Source organism: Alligator sinensis, unplaced genomic scaffold, assembly GCF_000455745.1.
Source record: "Alligator sinensis unplaced genomic scaffold, ASM45574v1 scaffold47_1, whole genome shotgun sequence".
NCBI lineage: Eukaryota > Metazoa > Chordata > Crocodylia > Alligatoridae > Alligator > Alligator sinensis.
Genome location: NW_005842629.1, coordinates 223,079 through 228,689, shown reverse-complemented (window position 1 = coordinate 228,689; position 5,611 = coordinate 223,079). Strand labels below are relative to the sequence as shown.

The 5,611-nt window shown below is 42.3% G+C and overlaps 1 long non-coding RNA gene across 2 annotated transcripts; it reads right to left on the bottom strand.

Annotated features, from left to right (window-relative positions):
- Positions 1-700: 700 nt before the first annotated feature.
- LOC102378892 lies at positions 701-2,467 on the bottom strand. Of its 2 annotated transcripts, none has more exons than XR_324923.1 (4): positions 2,303-2,467; positions 2,168-2,226; positions 1,609-1,796; positions 701-1,148 (listed from the first exon to the last, which is right to left on the bottom strand). It is a non-coding gene; the product is annotated as an uncharacterized LOC102378892 (long non-coding RNA). The 2 variants fall into 2 exon arrangements; XR_324924.1 differs by having other exon boundaries at positions 2,350-2,467.
- Positions 2,468-5,611: the final 3,144 nt, after the last annotated feature.

Below are 5,611 nucleotides of genomic sequence, written 5' to 3'. Positions count from 1 at the left end.
CCAACGTTACACAAACCAGCTAATAGGAGCAGACAGGACACAGGGCTGGGGAGCAGAGGCTTTGCTGCCTCAGCTCTATAACAGCCCAGGGGCAAAGCTGGCCCAGTGCTCAACTAGAGCAGAAAAGCACAGACCAAGCCCGCCTGCCCTGCAAGGGAGGGATTAGCTAGGGAGCCACAAGGGCTCCAGGGATGCTGGGGGACTATGATCTAAGTTGAGTCAGGAGGGGATCTGGTGCAGAAGTTTGATAGACTGGTTTAACCTAAACTAATTAAATCTGATAATACATCCATCCAGGTCTACCTTAGACTAGGTTCTACCATTTTTAAACCAGCCTATGCACATTGAACCTCTGTTCTGTTACAGGCTTAGACTACTATCTAAGTATACCAGTTTATGCGTAATGTCTGTCCCTTGCTCGGAAGTATCATAGTGGAGAATGCTCAGAGTAACAGAAAAAACAGGCCAAAAACAGGTAAAGAAGATAACTTGAGAGCCATCAGTGTGCCAGCTCCCCCTTATAGATCTGGTTACGCAAGAACACGTCACATCAAACTCATTTAAAAATAAATAAAAATCAAGGCAGATAGTCTTAAAAACCGCAAATATACATAAATCTACACAAAAAATACATTCTAAAGCATGTGCATTATACATAAAGAGCAAAATACGTATTAAGTGCATCTTTAATATGAATTGCTATTCCGACTCCAACTATGTGCCATTTACGACATATGTTGCCAAGTTAATCCATTTCCCACTAAGAATTAACACAATGAATTGCAAGATGGGTCCAGTAGCACACAGTGCATTTGTTTTGCATGATACTGCTGACTAATTCTGGCCTTTGAACTAGCCCATCCTGCCCCAGAAGGATCATCCATACTAACAATGTGCAGCCAGCATGAGGAGCATGACTAAGGAGAAATAGTTTCCAGACAGCAGCCCTTAGTGTGAGCTAATCCATAGCTGAAGCTTGGCTTCTTGATGCTCTGAGTAGTATGTATAAACCAGAACAGCCTTCAGGCTTCTGAAGCCCAGTGCAGGAAGATCTCATAAAACACACACACAGTGCCTCCTTGCAAGCCAAAAGGAAGATTAATACCATCTTTGCATCTCAGACCATATTTATGCTGTCCTCTTCTTGCCTATAGTCAAGGAAGCAACCACATATTTTCAGTTTTAAATACAACTGCACCAAATATTTAAATGTAAGAGGTTGAAGTTATATTCAAACATATGAACTTCCAAAGCTATCATTTATGCAGGCCAATATATGTTAAAGCATCCTATTAATATGTCTGCACATGCTGCAATGCATACATAGAAGATTGCATTTTCTTTCAGGATTTATTTTCCTTTTAAAAAAATGTGGCCAATATAACCTGGCTTATAAACCAAGGGTCTCAGTGAACAGTCTCTCATAGTACACAAAGGAATAAAGCCAAGTACTGTGTTGGGAAACAAAACTTCAAATAAATGTCTCTGAACTCCAGTTTCATTTACTGAAATGGCTTTCCTTGTGATGGCTGAAGCAGATGATTATTAATGACCTGCATTTAAAATATACTTGCAAATAGAGAGTACATAGTAGAAAAATGCAGATACCTTCCTGGCCTTCCAGATGCATCTTCAGTATGATTTGCTTTGTGCTTTGGTTATTAAAGTAATAACTCCAGTGTCAAAACAGATTGCAGGAGCATGGGACAGTTTGTTACTGGCACATGTTATCATAATCTTCTCTCACTGAGTGTTCTTCCGTTTCCTTTTCTGGCTTAGTTTAGATGAGTCATCTCCTAAATGACACAGAAAGCTTTGGGGCTGACCACCTGCAATCACTCACAAATACATTAGGCTCATTTGCACCTACATCTTAAACCCCTTGCACTGGGCTAGAGCTGATCAAGACCAAAAATTGTGGGGCCAAAAAAAAGTTGTTTGGCAAGAATATTGGGTGAAATGCTTCAACAACAAGCTTCTAAATGAAACAAAACATAACATCTTAATAGTGATTTAAAATGTGTTGAATTTCAGGTTTGGGAAAACTGAAGATTTTGAAGACTGCAGCAATGTTGCTATCATTCTTCTCCTTTTCTCCTCTCTCTTTAGCACTGAAGTCAACAGAACGAACCATGTCCAAGGTTTGCTTTCTTCCCCTCCAACTTACCCTTTTTCCTTTGACATTTTTTACCTCTTTTAATACCAGAGCTTATCAAACATCTCTATCTGTGGAAAAAGAAATAACAAGAGTTTGCATCTTTGCAGGAACTTTTCCAAAGATAAAGAAACTTTGAAAACTTACAGGTTGAGTGAAGGGGAAAAAGAGAATAAAACACATCCCCTAGACACCTTTTCCTATAGTCAGAGGTTCCCAACCTAGAGACTGGTAAGGCTTCATCGGATGTAGGCTGCTGCCTATGAAAGGTCACACCTCTCTGAACCAATTATGCTCTATGGGTGTGGATATCAGCTGACTCAGGTTAGGCAGCTTCCTTAGAGCCAGCTAAACCTAAGTCAGGTTCTGCCATGGGCAGGGCAGCTGGAGGTAAGTAAAGTGAGGGGGAGGAGGGAGCTGGCAAGCCTCTGGAAGGGGCTCATAGGTGCAATGGAGGGCAGTGGGTCTGCAGGGTGGGGCTGGTTGGTCTACAGGGGTCTGCCTGGTCGGGGGGAGGCTGTAGCTGAGGCTGTGGTGAGTGGCTGGGCTTTCCCAGTCCGAAGGTTGTGCTGAAAAGCACTCAGATATTCATTAGGCCAGGTTAACCCATTTCAGATCAAGTTAACCCAGGCAAGTCTAAACTTAGTGCACCTGCTCTGCCATCTGCCTGACTTCAAACTAACACCGCTAGTCAGCTTTCAACCTAGAGACTGCAGCACTCGTGAGTGGAGCTGGGAGCTCCATGGAGTTCTTAATTCTCCTCACCCAGCAATTACCCCATGTGCCTGCAGTTAATAGATGGCAGGGACATATCAAGCCTCAGCGGCACCATGACAATTGTCCCTGTGTTTATAATTACCCTAAAGTAAGTGACAGCTAAACCAAAATAATCTGTTGAAGTAGTCTCTTGCTCTGATTCAGTTAATCTATAAGGTGCATCTCTACTGTGGCTCAGAATAATTTAGCCCAGTTTCATTCTGGGGGAAAAAAACTGCCCTTGTTTTGGGCATGGGGTAATTTTGGGACAGATTGTAATGAGCTCAGATAGGATCCTGGACCTAGCCAGTCACAACTGAGCAATCAGGGCATCAATCCCCTGAGGTTGCAGGAAAACAAACCCCACATGCTCCTGCTTTTAAAAGCAAGCTCCAGACAGCAGCAAGGGGTCTGGTCAAAGACTAACGCTTGTTCTTGGCCCCTCTGCTGTTCCTTGACCTTGCTAACCTTGAACTCTGGCTCTTACTTCTGGACTTCACCCATTTAACCAGGTAGCCTTCCCCAAATGCCCATGCCCTCATTCTTAACACAGATAACACAGAATGCATAAGTGCCCATCTCCAAAATTATAACTGTGAAAGTTTAAGACTGTGAAGTGATATATGAATCTTTTTACTGTAATATGCACTTGTGAGCTGAAAACAAATAGGATTCCAGGTGGTGTATGCTATTATCTTTTGGCTGATGTTCAATAAAAATGAAAAGAGGCTTTGACAGTATTTGGAACAATAGCATGATAAATGTTACAAATACTGGAATATTCAGCTTTACTAATTGTTCTTTAATATAATAGAAAAATCTAATGCATTAAAAAGCGATCTCTTTCTCTCCCCAGCCCTACAACCATACCTTCTATGCTCCTAATTCCCAAAGTGCTGCATCCTTGGAATCAGATACAGTTCCTCCAGCGTAACAATGTTATCTGGTTCATTTATTTACATGGCATGGGAAGGCTGCCTAATTTGCAGATTTTGATAAATAGGGGCAATAAACATTCACCAGCTGCTTGACATTTTTCTTTTGGTGTTGCTGGCATTTGTGATGGTTGGCCTGGGACTGGGCCAAGTGTTCTCAGCTAATAGTTCCAAGTATCTTGCCAGGAATACCTCAGTGAGCAAGTCTGTATGATTTGCTACTCATCCCTTCCTTTTAAATCTTCTCATCCCACTTAATCTACTAGAGAAATAAGAGTAAATACATATTTCATAGACATTAGGGCTGGAAGGGACCTCGAAAGATTGAGTCCAGCCCCCTGCCACTGGGGCAGGAAGTCAACTGGGGTCATAGGATCCCAGCAAGATAAACATTCAAATTTCTTTTGAAGGCATTCAAAGTAGGTGCTTAAACCACCTCCAATGGCATGCTATTCCAGACTCGGACAGTAAAGAAAATTTTCCTTATGTCCAGCCTGAAACGGTCTTGCAGGAGTTTATAATCATTCAGCCTTGTAATCCCTTGGGGTGCTCTGATAAACTATGTCCTAAAGCAGCTGGAATTTTTCTGTTACCAATAAATCTCTCCAGCCTTTCAAATCTTATCACCTTGCATGTACCCAGAACAAATGCATGTGCATGTGGGCACATAATAGGATGTCTTTACATGTGCTCTGGGGGCAGGGGGTGCTTTAATTAGAGCAGCTCTCAGGGTTTCTCTAATTAAAAGTGCCTACAGCATCTCATGTATTCAGTATTCTGCAGTTTAAAATGGTTGTGGGGGAGGTTTAACTAAACCTTGTTCGATGATCTTTAGTTAATGTGCCCCCACCACCATTTTGAAGCACAAGGACTCTGAATACATGAGGTGCAAAGGCTGCTGGAGTGCACCAATTAACACGCTCCAACAGACGTGATTAATCAAGTCTGCTCCAATGTGCAGTAACTACAGTGCATTGGAGCAGCATCCCTGCACGTCTACAGGCACCCATAAGTTACACAAGTGTGTATTTTAAGTGCCTACTTTGTGACTCAGACCCATGGAGTTAGTGGAAGTTGTACCCATGTATCTGATGGCAGAACCTGACCCACAGGGGATGGGACCAAAACCGAGGTTAAGCTTAAGGACTGATGAAACCAAAAAGGAAACAAGCAAAACTTTGTGGGGTGGAGAGGGGGAAATCAGTCGCATCCTCTATTTTCAACACTGCTGCAGAAACAGACCATTGAAATGAAAGGGCATTTGGTCTCTATCACTGTTACCCCTTCATTGTAAAATGGAAGCTAATTATATATGACTTTGCCCAAGGGTCACAATGTATCTTTCAGCTTCCCTCTTATTCCAAAGAGAAGTGTCTAATGTCCAGTGCACTTCCAATTGGTTTTCACACTAGTGTGCAGGAGGGCACCCAAAGATCCACCCACTTGTGGAAGCTCCCCTCATTTTCCTCCTACCTGGGGTTATCACAATCTGGCCTGTTTCCTCCTGTGTAAAATGGAGTTAGTTCCACATCAGAGATGTTGTGAGATCAGTGCAATCGTGTCTGCAAAGTACTTTTAAGGTCCTGGAATGGAAGGTATGAGGTCATATACAGTTAATAGTATTATGTAGTATTCATTATCCTTTCTGATCTCTGGGTTTTAACATCATACTAGTTCCTCTTGCACATCCCTTCAAAAATGAGCCCCGTTTACTAGATTCTCTGCTCTCCTTTCTGTTGCTGTGCTACGCTTAATATTTTTCTCT